Consider the following 26835-nt stretch of genomic DNA (forward strand, 5'->3'; position numbering starts at 1 on the left):
ACTCTTTTTTGAAAGAATCCAGAGAATTGGCCTCCACTGCCTTCTGAGGCAGAGCATTCCACAGAACCACAACCCTCTGTGTGAAAAAGTTTTTCCTCAATTCTGTTCTAAATTGTCTACCCCTTATTCTTAAACTGTGGCCTCTGGTTCTGGACTCCCCAACATCGAGAACCTGTTTCCTGCCTCTAGCGTGTCCAATCCCTTAATAATCTTATATGTTTCAATCAGATCCCCTCTCATCCTTCTAAATTCCAGTGTATACAACCCCAGTCGCTCCAATCTTTCAACATATGACAGTCCCGCCATCCCAGGAATTAATCTCGTGAACCTACGCTGCACTCTCTCAATAGCAAGAATGTCCTTCCTCAAATTGAGACCAAAACTGTACACAATATTCCAGGTGTGGCCTCACTAGGGCTCTGTACAACTGCAGAAGGACCTCTTTGCTCCTATACTTAATTCCCCTTGTTATGAAGGCCAGCATGCCATTAGCTTTCTTCACTGCCTGCTGTACCTGCATGCTTACTTTCAGTGACTGATGAACAAGGACACCTAGATCTCGTTGTACTTTCCCTTTTCCTAACTTGACACCATTCAGATAGTAATCTGCCTTCCTGTTCTTGCCACCAAAGTGGATAACCTCACATTTATCCACATTAAACTGCATCTGCCATGCATCTGCCCACTCACCCAACCTGTCCAAGTCACCCTGCTTTCTCACAACATCCTCCTCACATTTCACACTGCCACCCAGCTTTGTGTCATCTGCAAATTTGCTGATGTCACTTTTAATCCATTCATCTGAATCATTAATGTATATTGTAAATAGCTGCAGTTCCAGCACCAAGCCTTGGGGTATCCCACTAGTCACTGCCTGCCATCCTGAAAAGGACCCATTAATCCCTACTGTTTCCTGTCTGCCACCCAATTTTCTATCCATGTCAGTACCCTACCCCCAATACCATTTGCTGTAGTTTTGCTCACTTACCTCTTATGTGGGACCTTATCAAAGGCTTTCTGAAGGTCCAGGTACATTACATCCACTGGCTTTCCCATGTCCACTCACTGGATATTTTCTGTTTCTCACCCCATTCTCTGTAAACTCTAGAGATGTGAAAATACCAAGAGATCAGCAGTTTGAGGTATCCATCTGGCACCAACAATCATTCCACAGTCAAAGTTAATTAGATCACATTCCTTCCCCATTCTGATGTTTGGTCTGAACAACAACTGAACCTCTCGATCATGTCTGCATGCTTTAAGTAGTGAATTGCTACCACATGTTTGGCTAATTAGATATTTGCATCAACAAGCAGGTGTATAGGTGTACCTAATGAAGTGGCCACTGAATGTACCTTCAAATGTGCTCTTCCCAGTAATGACCAGAGTCCAAGGATGTGCTGAGGTTAGCCCACAAGTGTCAACATGATTTCTGTGGCAGCAGAGCGTGCCCACAACTTCCTAACCCTAACCTGTACATCTTTGAAATGTGGAAGGTCCTTTTAAACAGTGAGAAAAATGGGGAGTTAGCATGATGTGCTTCCAGCATTAGGCTGTTCAGTGACTATCTTGGTGTGGTGACTTCAGTTCCAGTTAATATTGATGCAGTTGGTTGTGGCGTCCATAATTACTGATGTAATTTGATGTGCATCTGATACTGGGCAAAGGTAGCTGGACATTCAATTGTACAAATGCTGTAATATTGCCTGGAAAGGATCTCTAAAATGATCTACTTTGGTAGCACTTCAAACTCGGGTGCAAAGTTATTCGTTTTCTATGTTAGTAAGCTTCCATATGTCATAGAAGGGTGCTTGGTTTATCAAGTCTCTGCAGCTGTCTGAACTACCCTGTAACCCTGCTGTCTATTCACTCTACCAGCCCATCAATGGCTCTCAGATTCTACCACCCATCTACAGTACACTCATCTCCATCATTATCATTATGTGCTATGACCTATTATCCCATGACCATGATTGCTCTTGGCAATTACTTTTCTACAGAAGTGGTTTGCCATTGCCTTCCTCTGGGCAGTGTGGCTCCAGCCATTATCAATACTCATCAGAGAGTGTCTGCCTGGTGTCAGTGGTCACATAACCAGGACTTGTAATGTGCACCAATTGCACACACAACCATCCACCACCTGCTCCCATGGCTTCACGTGATGCTGATCGGAGGGCTCAGCAGGTGCTACACCTTGCCCAAGGGTCATCTGCATTCTAGCAGAGGGAAGGTGCTGCTTACACCTCCTTCGCTAAAGACATAACTAATCCCAGATTGTTGTTTGTAAATATATACCAGTTCCACAAACTAAAAAAAAAATCCATGAAATTCTTGACTTCAGGAATTACTTGCTTGACAGGTACACAGTTCTTCCTGGATCTAACTCAATGTGTAGACTCAAAGGTTTCTATAGAGCAGCTTCCAAAATCCTCAAAATTAATTAGTCTCAGTACAGTATGTTTCCAATTGGCAAGAGGTATAGCCAAAATTGGCCTCTCCTCTTTTGAGCATTTAACACTATATCAGTGCAGGTCGCAAAGCTAAATCAGCCAAAGGTGTCTTGCATTCCACTTAGCAATCCATCTGGCTTCAGCCAAGACCACTTTCAAATTCTTGCCTGCAAAATAAAAGCTCGGGCGAAGTGCAACAACAAAACAAAATTAATTTCAAAATGCTGTTGCCTCCCTCCAGCATGCAGCAACAAGAAGAAAATCTTACAATTAGTTAAATTTCTACAATCCATTTTGCTGTCCTTACCAGATGAAGGGTCTCAGCCTGAAATGTTGACTCTTTATTCCTTTCCATAGATGCTGCCTGACCCCATTGAGTTCCTCCAGCATTTTGTATTTGTTGCAGTCCTCATAGCAGGTACTATGATATCAAAAGGAACACAGCTGATGGAGAGAAATTATTTCCACTGCTTAAGGAGTTTCGGATTAAGTATAGTTTAAAATGAGGATCAAGTGTTCAGAAACACTTACCGTGAGTGGCAGAACTTTGTCACATGTAAAGGGCTTTTACCAATGGTAATTAATACTGGATAGATTGTTCATGTAAATCCCAGAATGGAAAGATTTTGAAACCAAAGGAATTAAAATACTGTACAAGTAGGAAAAGAAACTGGGTCTGCAGTGTTAAATCACAGGTTAGCCATGATTTTGCTGAATGATGAAACTGCATTTATAGACTCAGTGATATCCTCCTCTCAGTCACAAACTTTGAATTGATTGATAAAACTGCAACCCAAGGCCATTAGAAGATGCATTTCAGATTTACACCTGCTTGCCCATTCTTTGCAGAAAGGCACTGGCAGGATATATAATTTCAAAATTCACCTCAGTTCAACCTCCTTTGGAGTGATACTGTACACTTTACAGTGGCAGATTGGGCAGTGTTTTAACGAGGTGGGTGACCCCAGCCATTATCAATACTTGGAAGAGTGGAAGACCTCCCCATGATTGCCTTGGTTTCCTCTGGGTTCTCACGTTTCCTCCCACAATGCAAAGATGTAAGGGTTAGGGTTAGTGAATTTTAGGCATGCCATGTTGGAACCAGAAACATGTTGAGACTTGCAGGCTGCACCTAGTGCAATCCTCGAACTATATGCGTCGTTGAGGCAAATGACGTATTTCACTGAATGTTTCGCTGTTTCAATGTACAAGTGATAAATAAAACTAATTTTTAAATCTTTGATCGGTTACTAGGACCTGTGCCAAGCAACTGGCAAGGACATCTTCAATCTCTCACTGCTGCAGTCAGAGGTTCCCACCTGCTTCAAAAGGGCAACAATCACACCAGTACCTAAGAAGACCAAGGTGAGCTACCTCAATGACTATCGCCCAGTGGCACTTACATCTATGATGAAGTGCTTTGATTAGTTAGTCATGGCTAGAACCCATTCTTGCCAGAGCAAGGACCTGGACCAACTGCAGTTTGCCTATCACCCAAAAAGGTCAACAGCAGATGCTATCTCAGTGGCTTTGCACTCAGCTTCAGATCACATGGACAATACCTACATCAGTACTTTATTGACTACAGCTCAACGTTCAACACAATCATACCCTCAGTTTTAATCAACAAGCTCCAAAACCTGGGCCTCTGTACTTCCCTCTGCTACTGGATCCTTGACATCCTCACCAAGAGACCAGTCAGAAATAACATCTCCTCACTGATCAACACTGGCGCACCTCAAGGACATGCATTCAACCAACTACTCTACTCTCTGTACACCCACATCTGTGTGGCTAGGCTCAGCTCAAACTCCTTCTATAAATTTGATGACAACACAACTATTGGCAGAATTTCAAATAGTGACGAGGAGGCGTACAGAAGCGAGATGGATCAGCTGGATGAGTTGTGTCACAACAACAGTCTGCACTCAAAGCCAGTAACACCAAGGAACTGATCGTGGTCTTCAGGATGGGGAAATTTAGTGAACACACACCAGTCCTCATCAGGAGATAAGCGGAAAGGATGAGCAGCCTCAAGCTCCTTCATGTCAACATCTCTGAGAATCCATCCAGGGTACAATATATTGACGCAATTACAAAGAAAGCACAACAACTATACTTCATCAGGAGTTTGGGGAGACTAGGTATGTCACCAAAGACTCTAGCAAATTTCTATGATGTACCATAGAGAGCATTCTAACTGGTATGCAGGGCCACTGCACAGGATTGGAAAAAGCTGCAAACTCCATCATGGGCACCAGCTTCCCCAGCATCCAGGGGAATCCATCATGAAGGACCCCCATCACCAAGGACATACCCTCGTCATTGCTGGTACAGGAGCCTGAAGACACACACTGAACATCTCAGGAACAGCTTCTTCCCCTCCACTATCAGATTTTGAGAAGGACAATGATCCCATGAACTCTTTCCTCAGTATTTTTTTCTTTTCACTCTTTTGGCATATTTTATACATACACTTATTGTAACTTATAGTTCTTGTCATAATGCATTGTAATGTACTGCTGCCACACATCAAATTTCACAATATATGCCAGTGATATTAAACCTGACTGATTCTGCTTAATTCCTTCTTTCAGCAAGCTGTGTAAACTAGTGGATTTTCAAATTCTGCAAACCGCACATTTAATAATTCACCAGCAAGTGGAACAATAAAGAAAACTAAAACTATTCTCAATTCTGGATGCAATAAGAGCTGCCTTTTCATCTTGCCCATCTCCAGATTGAAGATATTCTTGGAGAATTAGTTCCTGGGGCTATGCTCTGACTTTCTGGTGCACTGCACTGCCATTTCCTTCATTTTCTAGATGAGTTGCCCTGTCAAAACACTGTTCATTCTCATCCCAATTGCTCGACAAGAAACGCACTCTTACACAGAGAAAATCTTCCTTCGCATATGGCCAAATAAAATTTCCCGGAAGGGCATTGAGCACATAACACATCTGCGTTAAACTTGTAACTTTGCAGCCAAAAGTTATTTTTGAAAAAGCAGCAAAAAAAAAAAAAAATGCTGGAGGTACTCAGCAGAATCTGCGATTAGGAAATCAGAATTAATGATCTGATGAAAGTTCAAACAATTAAAGCATTAGCTCTCCTTCTCTTGTTTGTAGAACTGCTGAGAACTAGTGTATTTTATGTTTTTTTAAGACCACAAGACCTGATTTAGGCATTCAGCCCATCAAGTCCACTCCACCATTCATTCATAGCTGATTACTTCCCCTCTCAAACTCATTCTCCTGAATGTAACTAGTGATGTGCCACAGGGATCGCTGCTGAATCTGTTGTTGCTTGGCATTTGTATCAACCAACTGAATGATGTAGTAAACTGTTGTGGATAACAAAGTTTGAAGACATAGTAGACGGTGAGGAAGACCATCAAATTTTGCAGAAGTATCTGGACAAGGTGGAAAAATTGGCTTCATCAGGACTGATGAAGGGTCTTGACCCAAAAAGCTGATTGTTTAGATTGAGGACACACAGTCCTCTTTTATTGTCATTTTGTAATGCAAGCATTAAGAAATGATACAATGTTTTTCCAGAATGATATCACAGAAACACACAACAAACCAAGACTGAAAAAGTGACAAAAACCATATGATTATAACAGTTACAACAGTGCAAAGCAATACCGTAATTTGATAAGAACAGACCATGGGCACGGTACAGTCTCAAAGACTCTCAAAAGTCCCAACATCTCATTCAGACGATAAAGTTCCAGTGCCGCAAACTTGCCGATGCAGCATCCCAGAAGCATCCGGCCACAGTCAACTCCAAGTCCGTCCAAAAACTCCAAGCCTCTGACCAGCTCCCCGACACCAATGCACCAAGCACCATCTCCACCGAGTGCTTCGACCCCAGCCCCAGCAACAGGCAAAACTGAGGATTTGGGGCCTTCCCTCCAGAGAGTCTCAATCGCACAGTAGCAGCAGTAGCGAAGCAGGCATTTCAGAATTTTCTCCAGATGTTCCTCCGTGCTTCTTCATGTCTGTCTCTATCAAATCAGGATTGTGCACAGCATCCCACTTCACAGATGCGATATCAATTCAGAACAGCCGCGTACGCTGCATCGCGGCACCATCTTCTCCTCCCCTCCTTGTTTATTCTCTTTCAATGATGTTGTCTGACCCCATGAGCACACCAACTCAATTTAATTTCCTCCCAGGCCTAATGACTCCCCCAGTCCAAACTCTAAATTTCTACCACTGAGCTACAGGCAAGGCACAATTTAGTGACAAATTAACCTACTGACCTGCGCATCTTTTGATGTGCAAGGAACTCAGAATGTCAAGGGAAAACCCATTGTGGCAACTTAAGTATTAGAAATTGAATCATAATATCACTTGGGGAAATAGTGGATTTAATTTAAATTCCACAAAATTTGAAGTTTTCCTTCCTGTACCTGAGTAATTTGAATTTACATGATTGGGTTGAAAATGAGAACCAGCAACCATGCAAACCTAGGTTCCACATCACCTGGAATACCTCAAAGACAAACTATGTTATCCAAAAATACAGTCTGTGGAGTCCTACACTGACAACCCACCCAAGGTATGTCTTCTAAACTAAATACCACAAGTCCATAAGACATAGGAGGAGAATTAGGCCCTTTGGCCCATCAAGTCTGCGCTGCCATTCAATCATGGCTGATCCTTTCTCCCCCCCCCCCCACCACCTTCTCAACCTCATTTCCCAGCCTTCTCCCCATAACCTTTGATGCCATGACCAATCAATAATCTATCAAAGCTCTGCCTTAAATACACCCAACAACCTGGCCTCCACAGCTGTATGTGGTAACAAATTTCACAAATTCACCATCCTCTGGCTAAAGAAATTTCTCTCCATCTCTAACCTAAAGCTGTACCCTCTTGTCCTAACCCCCCCCCCCCCCCCACCACCACCACAAGCATCCTTTGCACATTTACTCTGTCTAGGCCTTTCAACATTCAAAATGAACCACTGAAATCCACCCCCCCCCCAATCCTTCTAAATTCCAGTGAGTACAGACACAGACCCATCAACCATTCCTCATATGATAACTTTCATTCCTGGAATCATCCTTGTGAACCACCTTTGGGCCCTCTCCAATGCCAGCACATCTTTTCTTGGATGAGGAGCCCAAAACAATTCATAATACTCAAGGTGAGGCCTCACCAGTGCCTTATAAAGCCTCAGCATCACATCCCTGCTCTTGTATTCAAGACCTCTTCAAATGAGTGCTAATAGTGCCTTCCTCACCACCAACTCTACCTGCAAGCTAACCTTTAGGTATCCTGTACAAGGACTCCCAAGTCCCTTTCCATCTCAGATTTTTGGATTTTCTCCCCGTTTAGAAAATGGTCTGCACATTTTTTTCTACTATCAAACTGCATGACTATGCCTTTTCTAACATTGTATTTCATTTACCACCTTTTTGCCCAATATCCTCATCTGTCTAAGGACTTCTGCAGCCTACTTGTTTCTTCAACACTACCTGCCCCTCCACTAATCATCATACCATCTAAGTCATTGATATACCACATAAGAAGTGGTCCCAACTCCAACCCCTGCAGAACACCACTTGTCACCAGCAACCAACCAGACAAGGATCCTTTCATTCCCACTCACTGCCTCCTACCAATCAGCCAATGCTCTAACCATGTTAGTAACTTACCTGTAATACCATGGGCTTTTAACTTGGTGAGCAGCCTCATGTGCAGTACTGTCAGGGCACTGGAGCAGGGATCCAATCAGATCACAAACCCAGTACTGTTCTCACAGTACTGTTAATTGAATAACAAATCCCAAAGTGCAAACAAAGTCAGCATCAAAGTTCAGGCAGAGATCAAAACATCCAGAAAAATCCAAAAACCAGAATCAGGAGAGAGACAGAGAGACAGAGAGACAGAGAGACAGAGAGACAGAGAGACAGAGAGACAGAGAGACAGAGAGACAGAGAGACAGAGAGACAGAGAGACAGAGAGACAGAGAGACAGAGAGACAGAGAGACAGAGAGACAGAGAGACAGAGAGACAGAGAGACAGAGAGACAGAGAGACAGAGAGACAGAGAGACAGAGAGACAGAGAGACAACCAATACAAATGCTGGACAGGCTCAAGAAAATTCACTGGCATAACCTGCCAACAAACAGCTGAAAACACAGGACTGAAATACACTGAGCAATAAACAGGAATGTAGATGATAGGTGGAGCACAATGAGACACAGGTGGCAGCAATACAGGTAATAATGAGAAACAGGTGAGAGACAGAGTACTCAGTAATAGAGGGGCCAGAGCAGAGCAGGAGTAGGGACAGAAGCACATGGCAATACAAAACCACAGACTGACAGCTAGGGGAAAACACACAAAAAGACAGAGTTCAACTGGAGGTACTGACAGGCACCTAGTCAAAGGACTTCTGAAAGTCCAGGTATATAATATCAATTGCATTCCCTTTATCTATCCTACTTGTAATCTCCTCAAAGAATTGCAACAGGTTCGTCAGGCAACATTTTCCTTTGAAGAAACCATGCTGACTTTGTCCTATCTTGTCCTGTGTCACTCCATAACCTCATCCTTAACAATTGACTCCAATGTCTTCCCAACCACTGAGGTCAGGCTAACTGGTCTATAATTTCCTTTCAGCTGCCTTCCTCCTTTCTTAAAGAGTGGAGCGACATTTGCAGTTTTACAGTCCTCTGGCACCATGTCAGATTCCAATAGTTTTTGAAAGATCATTACTAATGCCTCCACAATCTCTTTGACTTCCCTTGTCAGCATGGTTGTACTATTTTGCCATTTGAGTATTTCTTCAGTTTTGGAATATCCCGTACCTTCATCATTTTTCCCAGAAACTCACACCATTGCTATTCTGCTGTTATCCCTTTCATCAGCAAGTTTCAATTTACTTTAGCCACCTACTCTCTTATACCATTGTAATTTGCTTTACTCCACTGAAATACTACTACATCAGGCTTTACTTTCTCCCTATTAAATTTCAAGTTGAACTCAATCATATTGTGATCACTGGCTCCTAAGGGCTCGTTTACCTTAAGTTCCCTAATTGACTCCAGTTCATTACATAACATTGCATCCAGTATAGCTGATCCCCTAACAGGTTCAATGACAAAATGCTCTAAAAAGCCATCTCATAGGCATTCAACAAACTCACTCTCTTGAGATCCATTACCAACCTGATTATCCCAATCGACCTGCATGTTAAAATATTACTGAACTAAATACTAAACTGAATACTACTGAACTCCTTTTTTTATGCTTGATGTTCTTTGTCTTGTTCGCTTGCTTTTTGGAGTTTGCACAATTTGTTCTCGTTTTATGCATTGGATGTTTGATGCTTTCTTGAATGTGTAAAATGCTGTTTCTATATTTCATGGCTGCCTACGGGAGGATGAAACTCAGAATTGTATTTTGTATACATCGGTAATAAATGTACTTTGAATCTTTTCTAAGTAAAATATCTCTTGGTTCAGCTCTGGATGGAACCTTGAAACCTCCCAACAACTCCCTATACTGTCATCAAAAGCTGATCAGCTATCACACATCTCCAGACCTAAAAATCACCGTGACACAACTATTGATCTCACACCAGTTAAGTGCACTTTCTTCCCACCGTATTTACCCATCAAGGTTCCAATTTTGCCCAGGATTGGCCCTCTTCACCTCTACTCTGCTTACAACTAACCGCAGCGATTTCTCCCCACTATCAAAGTACATGAAGAAAATGTGTAATACCTTGAATCTTGAGGCCACTACTAAACATTGTTATTGCATTGCACATTGCCATTTCAAGGCATTATTATTTTATTGACGTTTTGTCACTTAATAAGCAAATCAGAATGCAATTTTGATGGACATGTTCATGACTTTTAATTTTTAAGGCTTTTAATTGAAACGTTGGAAAGAATCCACACAATATAATTAATGCATGGAGTGGCCCATGTGTGAATTATTTACAAATGCAGTATTCATAATTGAACACTAATGTTGGGAGACACTGTGCCTGACAAGGTTATTGTAGCTCAACAAAACCATTTAATATTATTGGCTGCGCTGTAACCTGAACGATTTTCAAAGCACAGTGTTCATTTCCCGTATGACCAAACAACAAAGGCATGCCAGGCTGTTCATCATTTCATCTTTCCCAGATGAGCGGGATGTTTCAACAGCAGCCTTTCTGACTCAGCTCAGAGTTCTGTTATTCCAGATATGATTCTGTGACTGTCAAACCAGATCATAAGACTGTAAGGCCATTAGACATAGCAGTGGAATTAGGCTATTCGGCCCATCAAGTCTGCTCTACTATCTCATCATGGTGGATTTATTTTCCCTCTCAACTCATTCTTCTGCCTTCTCCCCGTAACGTTTGCCACCCTTACTAATCAAGAACCTGTCAAATTCCGTTTTAAGTATACCTATATGGTTCTCGAATAGCTCCCTGTCCACAAGCATATTCATTTCAAAACCCATGTGTTTATCACTGTCATGGTCCACCAGGGATACAAGAAAAAAGGAGCAAGACAATGACACAGTGAGTGGAGCTGCTTCCTCACACATCAAGTGATTAGGGTTCAATCCCAAACTCTATTCCTGATTGTGTGGAATATGCTGTACTCCCGTTCCTCCCACGTCTCAAAGGCATGCAGGCAGGTTGGCTAAACAGCCACTCCAAATTACCTTTAATGTGCAGTTGACCGGCAGATTCTGAGGGGAGCTGACGGCAAAATCCACAATTGATTGTGAGCTCGGATTTACATGTCAGAAGAAGGTTATATGATAGACCTTCTTCTGAGAAGTATAGCATTTTATCAGGTGGTAGATCAAGTTCCTTGGCATTTTTTGATACCATTTCACTTGGATTTGCAGTTTGATAAGTTGGGTCAAACATAATGGGTATGTACATAATGTACTTACATAAAGGGTGTGATAATGTACTTATTGGGTATGATCTGCTTGTGATTCAGGCAACACATAATCTCTCCTTTAATGCAAAAGATAGTTGTCAACTAGTTCATCTTCCCCAGGCAGATAGCCTCCAACCTGACAGCAGAAACATTGATTCCTCTAATTTCCAATTATTCCTCTCCCTCCCTTCTCTCTTTTTCCATTCCTCATTCTGACTCCCCTCTTACCTCTTCTCTTCTCCTCACCTGTCCAACATCTCCCTCTGGTGCCCCTCCTCCTTACCTTTTTCCCATGGTCTTCTTTCCTCTCCTATCAGATTTCAGCCCCTCAGCCCTTTACCACCTATCACTAGCAAGCTTCTCACTTCATCTCTTTCCCCCATGCACCCACCTTCCCCCTCACCTGGCTCCACCCATCACCTGCTGGCTTGTCATCCATCCCTCTCCCCCCTCCCTCCTTCTTATTCTGGCTTCTTCCCTCTTCCTTTTCAGTTGTAATGAAGGGTCGCAACCAGAAACATCCACTCCTTACTTCCTGCCACAGATACTTTCATAAGTCGAGGGATAGAGTTTAAGAGTCGCGGGGTAATGATGCAGCTCTATAAAACTCTGGTTAGGCCACACTTGGAGTACTGTGTCCAGTTCTGGTCACCTCACTATAGGAAGGATGTGGAAGCATTGGAAAGGGTACAGAGGAGATTTACCAGGATGCTGCCTGGTTTAGAGAGTATGCATTATGATCAGAGATTAAGGGAGCTAGGGCTTTACTCTTTGGAGAGAAGGAGGATGAGAGGAGACACGATAGAGGTGTACAAGATAATAAGAGGAATAGATAGAGTGGATAGCCAGTGCCTCTTCCCCATGGCACCACTGCTCAATACAAGAGGACATGGCTTTAAGGTAAGGGGTGGGAAGTTCAAGGGGGATATTAGAGGAAGATTTTTTACTCAGAGGGTGGTTGGTGCGTAGAATGCAGTGCCTGAGTCAGTGGTAGAGGCAGATACACTAATGAAGTTTAAGAGACTACTGGACAGGTATATGGAGGAATTTAATTTGCAGGGTTATATGGGAGGCAGGGTTTAAGGGTCGTCACAACATTGTGGGCCGAAGGGCCTGTTCTATGTTCTATGATACTGCCTGACCTTCCGAATTCCTATAGCATTCTGTGTGCGTCGCTCAAGATTTCCAGCATCTGCAGAATCTCTTGGGTTTGTGTCAACTATTCCTTTAGCTTTTTGGTTCCTCATGCCGAACAAGTAGCTCTGTGAGTTCAAACGGTGGTAAATTAAAATACTCCATCAATTTCTGCTCTGATAGTAGAAATACAATCTCCACGGCACAGCTTACTGCTCATCATTTAGAAAATACAGTGACAATATCAGGAGCAGTAAACCTCTTTGACACACAGCAGTGGGAAATTAATGAGATGGTTTAAGTGCCTGGTCTGATCTGATGTTTGCAATGAGGTGCAGGACAAGCTAGAAGCATCTGCACTGGGCAAATGTTAGAGAATTTCCTTTTCCACACAAGACTCAGACCCAGATATTCATTAGGAGACTCTTTATTTACGTGACACGAAGAGCCATCCCTCCAGAAAGCAATGACTCCGTTTACAATTAGTACACACACCCTCTTTATGGTTGATTCTAACAGGTATGGTTTGGTATATTTGGTATTGGCCTAAGCACGCTAGAGGGAAAAACACCCAAGTCACTTAGCGTCGTGGTGTACAGTTGCAAACTAGAGAGTAACACCACGTAATCTTACGTCTACAGCAGTAGGGCGGAAGGCAGCCCCATGATTTTCTGCTGATCTGGGGCTTAAGTATTACAGACACACAATTCTATAGTCGCACAAAGGTATTTGCCTGATCCCAGTTGGCCAAAATTCTCCACAGCAAATAAACATAACAAGAGAGAAGTGGATTTAGAATTGCCCACTGAGAAGAGGGCACAAATTAACATAGGTCAAGATATCAAAATGCAACCTTTTAATAAAACTAGTTAAGATGCTGAATGTGTCATTGCTTTGCACGTGTGGTGATAACAACTTTTCAAGGAGAGAAAGCCATGAAGTACATACACCCCTAGGATCAAGATTTGGAGATTCTGGAGATCGAGGCTTGGAGATCGGGGACCCATCATCAGCGAGTCCTGAAACCAATACCCGGAAGCTGAGGCTCGATGGCCAAAGCCCTGGGTCTGCAAGTCAGACGGGGGATGTCAGAGGCCCGATGTGTGCAAGATCGCGAGTCCATTGGAGGCTGAAGGTCTAGAGGAATCCTGTCATGGGATAAGAGGACTGTGTGTGTCTGTGTCTGTGTGTGTGAGAGAGAGAGAGAGAGAGAGTGGGTGGGAGAAAAGACGGGCTTGTTTTGCTGTTGTTGTGTTGCTGTTGTTCTGTTGTTTGTGTTGTTCTGCTAAATATTGCGGGCATACTATACTGGCAGCAGAATGTGTGGCAAGACTCAGACAAATGACACTTTACGATGTCATCTTAAACTTAATATCCAGGCTCAGAGTGTATCGATGCAATAGGGCCCAGTCCTAGAGCAAGGAATGACCCAATGTTTGGATGATTTAAACACCGGGCCAGATGGGTTGAAAAGGCAGGGTGTTGGGACGAGAGGCAATAGTCGGGCCAGTCCTGCTCACTGCTGCATAACATTCACTCTGCTCGTCGCTGCACTGAGGCTGAGGCAATGGGCCTGCTCTGTCTGCACTCAGCTTCGAGTCTGCACTCAGCTTCGAGTCTGCACTCAGCTTCGTGTCTGCACTCAGCTTCGAGTCTGCACTCAGCTTCGTGTCTGCACTCAGCTTCGTGTCTGCACTCAGCTTTCTGTCTGCACTCAGCTTCGAGTCTGCACTCAGCTTCGCGTCCTCACTGAGCTTCATGTCTGCACTGAGGCTGAAGCTGTGAGCCTGCTCCATCTGCTCCGGGCTTCATGTCTGAGGACTCGCTTTCCCTCTAAGTGCTATTTTCTTACATTTATTGTTAGCACAATTTGTACTTTTCTTTCTTTCTATGAACATTAGGTGTTTGCTTTCTTTTGGCTTTCTTGTTTCATGGCTGCTTGACAGGAGACGAATCTCAAGGTTGTATAATATATAATGTGTTGGCGCGTGGTCAAGTGGTTAAGGGGTTCATCTAGTGATCTGAAGGTCGCGAGTTCGAGCCTTGGCTGAGGCAGCGTGTTGTGTCCTTGAGCAAGGCACTTAACCACACATTGCTCTGTGACGACACTGGTGCCAAGCTGTATGGGTCCTAGTACCCTTCCCTTGGACAACACCGGTGGCGTGGAGAGAGGAGACTTGCAGCATGGGCAACTCCTGGTCTTCCATACAACCTTGCCCAGGCTTGCGCCCTGGAGAGTGAAGACTTTCCAGGCACAGATCCATAGTCTCGCAAGACTAACAGATGCCTAAAATAATGTATACATAAGTGTACTTTGAACTTTGAACATAATCAAATGATTGCAAGTGCACTGTGACTTCAGATGTTAGCTTTTGTTAGTATGTCATTCTCAGTATCATTAAACTGTTTTCTTCTATATGTTATATTATGATGTCATTGTACAGCAGAGTCATGTAGGGTGTATGCTTCTGAACAAAGTGACTGCTTCATAGATATTCAGTCTGCTAGCTATAAGTTTGCAACAAGACTTAAGAAATAGAGATATGAACAGTTTCTGCTTTGTAAGTACACCTCTTAAATAAGCTTCACATCAATACATTCTGAAGGCAATACAGAAAATAAAAAGGGAGCAGTTGATCTGAAGAGGACTGTGACTCATAGAGTTATTTACAGCAGAAGTTATTAATTCCGCTGCCATAGATTCAGTTCACATTAAACTACGCAAACTTAAAACCCTTCCTACTCATCATCCATTCCAGTACAGGGGACCTGCAGTGGCTTGCTCCTCTAAATGACAAAAAGTCTTAAAGCATTGTGCTAGTGAATTAAAGCACCTGTCAGTTGTACAGAAACCCGACATCAATGCAAGAAATCTTTGCTGATCAAATTTACATTAGGCCTGTCACATCAAATCTCCAAGAGAATGTTTAGCGTCTGCCTGCTAAGTGTTTGAGAAAGATTGAGGATTTTGTTCCTGTAATACACCCACACTTGCAGGCAGGATCAGAACTAACATCTCCAGTTCGCTGGTCATCAACACTGGCACAACTCAAGGACGTGTGCTTAGCCCACTGCTCTACTCTCTCTACACCCATGACTGTGCAGTTAGGCACAGCTCAAATGCTATCTATAAATTTCCTGATGACACATCTATTAGCAGAATTTCAGATGACGATGAGAAGGCATACAGGAGCGAGATAGACCAGCTGGTTGAGTGCTGTTGCAGCAACAATCTTGAACTCAGCATCAGTAAGACCAAATGATTGATTGTGGACTTCAGAAAGGGTAAGACAAGGGAACACACGCCAGGGATCAGAAGTGGAAAGGATGAGAAATTTCATGTTCTTGGGCATCAGCATCTCTGAACCTAACATATCGATGCAGTTACAAAGAAGGCATGCCAGCGACTATATTTTATTCGAAGTTTGAGGAGATTTGGTATGTACACCATTTGTCACCGAAGACTCTTGTAAATTTGTACAGGTGTACCATGGAGAGCATCTTAACTGGCTGCATCACCATCTGGTATGGGGGGTTGGGGGTGACATTGCATAGGATTGAAATAAGCTGCAGAAAGTTGTAAACTCTGTCAGCTCCATCATGTCCTCTGTCACGGTCCCAACCGTTAATTCCCCATTTTCTCCTAATTTCTTGATGGCGACACACCTGGTTTTCATCAAGACCTGCAGCATAAGAACCCCAGCTTTGCACCCACTAGTTGCCAGATCGTTGGTTTTGCCAGTGTGGTAATTAATGTTTCCCAGCCACTTAGGATTGTGTGTTCTAAGTTTTGCTTCAGTACCGAGATTTACCTGTGAAACTCAGTCTCTTTGTGTCAAGATAAGTTTTCTAAGTTCTACTCCAGTTCTGAGGTTTACCCGTGAAACTCAGTCCCTCCGTGTCAAGATAAGTATTCTAAGTTTTACTTCAGCACTGAGGTTTACCTGTGTAACTCCGTCTCTCCGTGCTAAGAAAAGTTTTGTCTGCCGCTTTCCTTTCTACACTCCGTGTCAAGATAAGTTCTGCCTGCCTCCTGCTTTCCTGCACTTCCTCCTGTTTGCTGTTCAATGCTCACGCCCGCGTCTGCATCCTAACTCAATCTCCGTGCCTGTGTCCTGCGTTTGGATTCGCCTCGCTCATTGCAACAGCCTCCCCAGCATCCAGGACATCATTGAGGAGTGATGCCTCAGGAGGGCATCAGCCATCATTAAGGACCCCCGTCACCCAGAACATGCCCTCTCCTCATTGCTACCATCAGGGTGGAGGTACAGAGAGAGGTACAGAGGCCCAGGTACTGTAGCTTTTTGATCAGAAATGTAGGAATGATGGTATTAAATGCTGAGCTGTTGTCAATGAACAGTATCTTAACATATGTATTTGTATTGTCCAGGTGATCCAAGGCCGCGTGGAGAGCCAGGGAGATCGTGGCTGCCATAGACCTATTGCGGCAATAAGCAATAGAGTACAGAAGCCTGAAGGCACACACTCAGTGATTCAGGAACAGCTTCTTCCCCATCTACCATGCGATTTTTGAATGGACATTGAACCCGTGAACACTAACTCACTACTCTGTTTTTCTCTCTTTTTGCACTACTAATTTAATTTAACTTTTTCAGTGTATATATACTTACCATAATTTCCATATATACACTTACTACAACTTACAGTGTTTATTATTATGTATTGCAATCTGTTGCCGCGTAACAACAAATTTGGTATACCAGTGACATTAAACTTGATTCTGATTCTGATGATTCTAAATTAGGCCTGAAGACCGATAAACCAAAACCACAAGCCTTCCCTTGCATTATTTGTTCTACAGCAAACTATCACAATGTAATGGAACAGTGATTTATGAGAGAATCACCACACAAAAAGTATGACCTTTATATTAGCCGACGGACATTGCTAAAAACTGGATGTAATTTCAATGGCATTGAGCACAACTTACTGTCGAGCAACTTTGGCTCATATGATGTGCAGTACCTGCTGTGACGAGAGACAAGGCAACCACATTAAATTTAGATACAGTCAGTTTCAATTATTTTAATTCCATTTCACTTTCCTCCCCCGCCACCTTATTCTAAGGTTTAAATCAACATTGAATTGTAGTTACGCAATAGTCCATGACAAATGCTTTGCATTGGTCTCACTGTGCTTAACCAACTCACGTGTCCCATCTCCTGATTGATGCGACACTCCATGGCTGGAGTTGGAACTTGTATTCACATTGTGAGTGTGGCATCAAGCAGCGGTGTCTGCACATGGTCCAATTAAGCACAGGGCAACAAATCGCTCATCTCCTCCACAAATGGCATGGTTTCATCCCTCTCTGAGACAAGCAGTCAGCCATTGAAGGAGAACTATGTCACTAAAACCCTTCTACCTTGCTAAATGAGAATTAAATGAGTTTTTAAACTTTGTTTGTCACACTTACTGATGAACAGTTTCATGTGGGGAGTCTCATTCCCTTAGAGTAACTTGGAAGTTCTAAAGTAAAGTAAACTAAAGGCATCCGTTAGTCTTGCGAGACCATGGATCTGCACCTGGAAAGTCTTCACTCTCCAGGGCGCAGGCCTGGGCAAGGTTGTATGGAAGGCCAGCAGCTGCCCATGCTGCAAGTCTCCCCTCTCCACGACACCAATGTTGTCCAAGGGAAGGGCATTAGGACTCATACAGCTTGGCACACATCGCAGAGCAATGTGTGATTAATTGCCTTGCTCAAGGACACAACACATTTCCTCGGCTGGGGCTCGAACTCACGACCTTCAGGTCACTAGTCCAATGCCTTAATCACTTGGCCACGTACTCACACAGTTCTAATCATTACATTAAATTTTTGTCTTTTTTTTTTATTTTATTTATTGAGATACAGTGTGGAATAGGCCCATCTGGCCCTTCAAGCTGCGCCATCCAGTAATCCCCAAATTTAATCCCACCTAATCACGGGACAATTTACAATTACTACTTAATCAACCAACTGGTATGTGTTTGGACTGTGGGAGGAAACCAGGACACCAGGACCCATGCAGTCACAGGGAGAACGTACAGGCTCCTTACAGGCAGCAGTGGGAATTGAACCTGCATCACTGGGACCGTAAAGCAATGTGCTAACCAGTGTGCTGCCGTGCAGCTGTGTTTTGAGAATTTCTGTTTCTAAATACTGTATACTCCGTGTGTACATTACATTGTTGATTTTGTAAATAAAATATTATTTAAATAAAACACTGCTTTTGACTTCTTGGTTTGTTGTAAGGATAATCCTGCAATCCAATTGGCTGTTTAGTTAGCCTGATGACAGCACAGTTATCAGTTGCCACAGAACTCCTTCCTGGCAGCAGAGACCAGCCCCCTTTGGAAATGGGGAATGCCATACAACAGACCTGGTTAATTCGAAGTTACCTGGTTGTTACATCTCTTCCCCACTCTAAGCAGGGCTGGTTTTATGAGAATAACTAGGAGATTGAGGAATTAAATATTCTCAAACTTGAAATAACCCAAATCGGAAATTCCATTGGCAAAGGCACCTTTTTACAGACTCCTGAAAGCAGAGATCCACCTAAAAGCTCATGACCCAAAGTACAGAGGGACGATGGAAGAAAGCATAAGGCCAGGAGTTTGTTGTACTCATGAAGTGTGTTGGCTCTTTATTGCTATCAAAAACATCTACACTAAGATAAGAACCAAGATGTGAGGTGGCAAGGGCAGAGAGGATCTCAATGCTCACTGGAAGGAACACTTCACAATTATCATCCCTGCCTCCTACCCATGATGTGAACCCCTTTGACCCCATCCCACACTGCCTCACTGCTCAAACTTTACAATCACTCGTGAACAACAAGGCCATATCCCAATTAAAAAATAAGCAGGCCTAAGAAACAGACGGCAATCTATTGAAGTTCTATGATTCTTTTGTGAAGAATTTCCATTTTCAATCATCGCCCAAATCTGGGAAGAGGACAATACTTCCGGAGACACTAGAAGTACTGTAATCGAGGCCATCTTCAAGATTAGATTAGATTATGAGGACACTCAGTCCTTGTTTATTGTCAATTAGAAATGCATGCATTAAAAAATGATACAACGTTCCTCCAGAATGATATCACAAGAAAACACAGGACAAACCAAGACTAAAACTGACAAAACCACATAATTATAACATATAGTTACAACAGTGCAAAGCAATACAATAATTTGATAAAGAGCAGACCATGGGCACGGTAAAAAAAAGTCTCAAAGTCCCGACAGACTCATCATCTCACACAGGCGGCAGAAAGGAGGAACTCTCCCCGCCACAAACCTCCAAGTGCCGCCAACTTGCCGATGCAACACCATTGGAAACACCCGACCGCAGCGGACTCTGAGTCCGTCCGAAAACTTCGAGCCTCCGACCAGCCCCTCCGACACAGCCTCTCTGAGCACCATCCTCTGCCGAGCGCTTTGACCCCGCCCCGGCCGCTGAGCAACAAGCAAAGCCGAGGACTCGGGGCCTCCTCCTCCGGAGATTCTGGACCACACAGTAGCAGCAGCAGCGAAGCGGGCATTTCAGATAGGAAACCAGCAAGTCTATGGTAAGTACAGAGGGCTCTTCCTGGAGTCAGTCACAGGGAAAGATACACCAGGGTGTTCCTCAGTAACTGACACACGGCACCCTAAATCATAGTATGGATTCCGTCCTTCTAGAGACCATTGAGGACATCTTCAAAAGACAGTGCCTCAAGAAGGCAGCATCCATCATTAAGGACACTCACCACTGGGGACATGCTCTCTTCTTATTACTACCATTAGGGACTAGGTAGGGAAGCCTATAGACTGACACTCAACATTTTAGGAACAGCTCCTCCTTCTCCACCATCAGATTTTTGAATGGTCCATGAACCATTACCTCACTATTCCTCTTTCGCGCCATGTATTTATTTTATTTGTAGTAATTATAATGAGTACTTCAGGCCTGTGAGGGGTGCCAGAGAGCATTGGGTGCCGAGGTTTTTAGAGCACCTGGTTAATTGCTATTTAACGAGTGTCATTAATCATTAAGAGTTCCTTGTGTTTTTCTCGAGCATCTCGCCCTTCATAATGTGGTCTCCTGGTGTGTTCTGACTAAGTGTGTTAAGTTTATTTTGAAAAGCTTGGTGTTTCTGTGTTACTTCTGTAATTTAAGTGGATGCCCAATTAGTGCTAATTGTGGTGTCCTAGTCAGGAGATCAGCAGTTTCTGAGATACTCAAACCACCCTGTCTGGCAGCAACAATCATTCCACGGTCAAGGTCACTTAGATCACATTTTTTCCCCATTCTGATGTTTGACCTGAACAACAACTGAACCTCTTGACCATGTCTACATACTTTAATGCATTGAGTTGCTGACACATGATTGGCTGATTCGATATTTGCATTGATGGGCAGCTGTACAGGTGTACCTAATGATGTGGTCACTAAGTGTATACTCAAGCCAGAATGGAGTGTGTCTTTTTTTTTTCTCGTAGACTTATTGCTCCTGTCCTTCAGGATGGCATTTTCCAAGGACGGTACATTCTGTGGCAGTAGAGAATCAATGACAGAAATGAATGCTTATGATGGAGGATTGGGTGCTAATCGATACCCAGAGCCATATGACTGAATGGCCATTTCCTGAGCAGTGACTGTTCCCTCGGGATGCATATTATTCTATCACCTTAGTCATTCATCTAATTTCAGCAGTTACTACCATTAACAACGTGACACCAGCGACATTCTCTTCAGCCTAACTCCCATTCAATTTGCTTATTAGTCATCCAGGCCTTTAACAGCATAAAGTTTGTGACTCATTTTAATTCCAAAAGAGCTCTGCAATTTATAATTGTCATATCTCTGAGAACATTTCCTAATGAAAGTTATAAAAAGCACCCTAATCAGCACTTCCATCTTTCTGTGCCTTAGTAGTAGCATTTCAACTTCAGATCTCGACAGGTATTTCTAATAAAAGATGTATTTCATACAAGGACATATTCTAAATGCAGCTTTCAAGCTCCTTCAGAACTTCTTGCTCACTTTTCTTTACAGCTGCGAACTATCTAGTTATAAAGCAACCGCAGGTTTCAATCTTTCCTCGTCTTTTAAAAAAATATCTTGACAGATGTGTCCCATTGACAGATCAGTCAAGAGGCAATACATCAGGAAAGTAGCATGTGTTAATGTAATCCTCACAGTCTGTAGTAATCTCGAAATTAGTCAGATGTTGATGGAATACAGCTGCCTCCTGCAATGAACTGTTTTCAGTTTACCCCCAAGTTCCATTATTTTGTCAGGAATTTTCTTGGAAATTTGCAATTTTATATCAAGCTGAGAGAGGCAACATTTGGGGGGCTTGATATCAAGTATTGTTTGATAATCCTCTTTATTGTATGGCACTGAAAGAGGCCCTTCAGCCCATCACATCCATGTCAACCTTTGCACCTAAAGAAATCCCATTTGTCCTTTATTGGGTTTGTCATTTTCTCTGACTTAGTTGCTCAAGCAACAATCTACATGCCCCTTAACGATGTGTTGTATCTGCATCCACCACCTCCTCTGGCAGCACGTTCCAGATATCAGTCACCCTCTGTGGGAGATGTTGGGCCATCCATTTGTGAAGTGGTTGTCTTGTCTCACCTATATACAGCTCTGTGCAGCAGGGACATCGGCCCAACTAATAGAGGTGAGGAGCAAAGCAGACAGGGAAACATAGTCATCCCAAATGCGGCTGGGGTTTCAGAGAAATTCAGAAGGATTTTTCAACACACACCAAGTCCCTGTTTTTCAGACCTACAAACAAACTCAGACAAAAACTCATCCACCCCAAGGATACTACACACAAACATGAACAGAGCAATATAGTATATGCCATCTGATGCAATAAGAACTGCACAATAGGTGAGACAAAACAAGGATAAGGGGCACTGTTTTGATGATAATAATATGCACATTTTGGTCAGGGAGGACAGGTGGTTTGAAAGAGAGGTTATAGAAGCCATCTTTGTCAAACTGGAAAACCTATCCCTGAACAGAGAGGTTGGAGCTACTTTCAACGCAGTCCTAACATCTTGACCTTCTCTACCCTGGTGTCTCCACAACAGTTCATACCTCCGTTCATGCAAAGATGAGACTAATGACCCTCACATTACCTCTACGACTCTTAGTGAACCCGATATGATTGCTATACTTTTAAACAACGCACAGAGTTATAAACCAGAAAACTACCCACCATGGATCAGAACTGAAGAAGCCTCTCGGATGAGTGGCGAAACGTCTTCTAGACAACACAGCAAGTCCAGTAGCCATGATTTACTACTGCTTAATTTACAATGACCTCAATGACTGAGAATCTTCATAGACATATTTCACCCAATGAGTTGAAAAAGGAAATAGACAGTGAAAGGAGAGGAACCAGGGGAAATGGTGGGTTCAGGTCTAGGGCAGGGGAAATTTGGAGAATGTTTGACAATCCAGGCAAAGGGAGGATGTGGGATTAGTGTGGATGACTGCCTAATGATCATCACGGAATCGATAGGCTGAGGACCTCTGTGCTGTATGAGCCTGAGTATACCAAATAGTTCATTACGTGAAGAGGAAGTTAGCTTTCTGATGATCTCCACCTTAGTGGCAAAAATGGTTAATGTGCTCTGCAATTTTATTTAATTTTATTTTTTATTTAGGCAACAGGACGGCAACAGGCCTTTCTGGCCCAGCAAGCCCGTGGCACTCAATAACACCCGTGTGACCAATTAACCTACTATCCCATATGTCTTTTGGATGTAGGAGCAAATAGTAGCACCCAGAGGACATCCTAATATTATCATGGAATCTTTACAAACAGCCACAGAATTGAACGCAGGTCGTTGCCACTGTAATAGCATTATGTTAACTGCTATGCTGAGGTAAATATGAAGGGAGTAGAGGAGAGGGTATTAAGAAGATTATTGTATCAGAATTACAAAGACCAGGAAAATCTTATGCTCTACAATGATTCCAGAGGAGCATTCTGCTTGGGCAGAGAAAAGGCAGGCTGCTCCAGCCAAATCCAAGGATGAAACTCAATTAAGAAGAAGAGGAAAGCCCTAAACTCCGAGTGGAGTCATCGGGATGCCATCATGACAGCGTTATTTTCAGCAGGCTTTCTTATTTTTACAAGGTCAAGTTCCTAGCTCAATGCTCAACCCAGTATGGATGGAAAGCGTGCAAGGGAGCCAGCTGGATTCGAACTCAGGAGCCTTTGCTCCGAAGTCTGGCGCTGATGCCACTACGCCTCCAGCCAGCCAAAGGATGAAACACAGTTATCCTAAATTCCTTCTATCTGATCGTGAGGAACTTGGAAGACTGATTCTGTGGGAGTGGATAGGATCTGATTAGGCCATCAGAAATAGAGGTGAAGGAATGGTTGAAGAGTTGCAGGAATATCATCACAGAGAGAGTGCTGATTGTGTGGGAGCCTGAAGGTCTAGCAGGGCTTTGGAACATGCAGGTTCTGCGCAGATCTCCAGTGAGGGAAACACTGGTTCCCCAATGGACAAGCAGGTAGATCATTGGGGATTCAGCTGATACCAAAGAAAGGTTCAGGCGGGAGATCTTTAATGTAAACTTTATTTTTCACCACAGAAAAATTAAGTCAAGAGAACAGAAGCACCCACTAAATTCTTTTTCAAGCGTTACTTCCTTACTTAGAAATGCAGCACGGTAACAGGCCCAACAAGCCCTTGAAACCCAGTTACACCCATGTGACCAATTAATTTAGTAACCTGTAATCCTTGGAATTTGGGAGAAACCCAGAGCACCTGGAAGAAACCCATGCCACCCAAAAAAGTAGGGGGCACCTGGATTTGAACCAGGGACCTCTTGATCTGCAGTCAAATGCTCTACCACTGAGCTATACCCCCACACATATGATTCACAGCTTACTTTTTCCAGGAAATGAGCAGAAAGTTCATACAAAGAGTAATGAATTATCAAATGTAAAGTATTGCTGACAATTTCAATGGCATGATCTATAATTTATTGATCTAAACTTCAATTCACTTAGAAAGAAACTGTTCAATAATGCAAAAATCAACATCACACGAAAGGATTCCAAGACAAAGTTCCCATCTTCTATTTGAATTCATGAACACCAACAAATATAATCATTTTGATTTTCTTTTACTGAAAGAAGACAATGAAATTAGAGAGCTGGGTGTATCTTTAATATTTGATTTTTTCAGATAACTGCAACTTCCCCGATGTTAGCTCTCCCCACCCTTGTGTAGTAATCGTCAATTCTTACAAAATCTAAACGCATACTAAATCAAAATCACGCACTAGATGTTAAGTGAGATTTTTATTTAAGAACTCAAAAATTACATTGGTCACAGTAACTCAAAAGTGCCTTGTGTGGATTCATCTTGTCGATACAATGTCACACTGATCTTGAGAAACTGAACATATTCGCATATGTAAATTAGATTAGTTACTAAACACTTTGGGGAACTATGTGCTTTTAGTCAAGCATGGAAGATGATCAAAAGAACAAATTGCTTCTTGGACTATTTTCATCTAGAAATTAGGTTATTTCTGTATGTGGCTTTGTCTACCCTCACAAGAAGATCTTAAATTTATTAAACATTATTAAAAGTAACAAATTGTTACATAAAATTGTTACATAAAGGAACCTCTTGGAAATAGTGATCATAATATGACTGAGTTCAGTTTCAAATTTGAAAAGGAGAAGCTGGTATCGATATTTCAGTGGAACAGGGGAAATTACAGTGGTATGAGAGAGGAACTGGCCCAAGTCGATTGGAAAAGTAAACTAAATGGAGGGACGGCAAAGCAGAATTGGATGAAATTCCTAAGAGAAATAAGGAAAATGCAGGAAAAACATATTCCAAGAAAAAAGAAAATCATGAATGGAAAAATGGCACAAATGTGGCTAACGAGAGAGGTTAAGGCAAAAATAAAAGCAAAAGAAATGGCGTACAAGGAAGCAAAAATTAGTGGGAAGAATGAGGACTGGAAGACCTTTAAAAACTTACAGAAAGAAACTAAGAAAGTCATTAGGAAAGAAAAGATGAATTATGAAAGGAAGTTGGCGATTAACATAAAAAAGGATACTAAGAGTTTTTTTAAATATATGAAGAGTAAAAGAGTGACAAGGGTAGATATGGGACCGATTGAAAATGATGCTGGAGTAATTATAATGGATAACAAAGAGATGGCGGAGGAACTGAATGAGTATTTTGCATCAGTCTTCACAGTGGAAGACATGAGCAACATACCTGATAGCCAGAGGTATCAGGGAATAGAATTAGGTACAGTCAAGATAACTAGAGAGAAAGTGCTTGGGAAGCTAAGTGGACTAAGAATAGATAAGTCTCCCGGCCCGAATGAGGTGCACCCAAGGGTTCTGAAGGAGGTGGCTTTGGAGATTGTGGAAGCATTGGAAATGATCTTCCAGGAATCAATAGACTCTGGCATGGTTCCGGAGGACTGGAAGGTTGCAAATGTAGTTCCGCTATTTAAGAAAGGAAGGAGGCAGCAAAAAGAAAATTACAGACCTGTTAGTCTGACATCAGTGGTTGGAAAGATATTGGAGTCAATCCTCAAGGATGAGGTTATGAAATACCTCGAGGTGCATGACAAGATAGGCCGAAGCCAGCATGGTTTCATGAAGGGAAGATCCTGCCTTACCAACTTATTGGAATTTTTTGAGGTAATCTCGAATAAGATTGACAAGGGAGAGGCTGTGGATGTTGTGTATTTGGATTTTCAAAAGGCCTTCAATAGGGTGCCACATATGAGGCTGCTTAATAAGATGAGAGTCCATGGAATTATAGGAAAGATATTGAAATGGGTGGAGCATTGGCTGATAGGCAGAAAGCAAAGGATGGGAATAAAGGGATCCTATTCTGATTGGTTGCCGGTTACTAGTGGTGTTCCACAGGGGTCGGTGTTGGGGCCGCTTCTTTTTACGATGTATATCGATGATTTGGATTATGGATTAAATGGTTTTGTGGCCAAGTTTGCGGATGACACCAAGATAGGTGGAGGAGCAGGAAATGTTGAAGAAGCGGAAAGTTTGTCGAGAGACTTAGTCAGTTTAGGAGAGTGGGCAAAGAAATGGCAGATGAGATACAATGTTGACAAATGTACGGTTGTACATTTTGGAAGAAGAAATAATCGGGCAGATTAGTATTTAGGTGGGGAGAAAATTCAAAAATTGGAAGTGCAAAGGGACTTGGGGGTCCTCGTGCAGGATACCCTAAAGGTTAACCACCAAGTTGGATCGGTGGCAAGGAAAGCGAATGCTATGTTGGCATTCATTTCAAGAGGAATAGTGTATAAGAGTAAGG

At 42.7% G+C, this 26835-nt stretch overlaps 1 non-coding gene across 1 annotated transcript; it reads right to left on the bottom strand.

Annotated features, from left to right (window-relative positions):
* Nucleotides 1-24315: 24315 nt before the first annotated feature.
* trnac-gca (transfer RNA cysteine (anticodon GCA)) lies at nt 24316-24387 on the bottom strand. Its single transcript has one exon. It is a non-coding gene; the product is annotated as a tRNA-Cys (tRNA).
* Between the last annotated feature and the right edge of the window lie 2448 nt (nt 24388-26835).

Source organism: Mobula birostris, chromosome 9, assembly GCF_030028105.1.
Source record: "Mobula birostris isolate sMobBir1 chromosome 9, sMobBir1.hap1, whole genome shotgun sequence".
NCBI classification, from domain to species: domain Eukaryota; kingdom Metazoa; phylum Chordata; class Chondrichthyes; order Myliobatiformes; family Myliobatidae; genus Mobula; species Mobula birostris.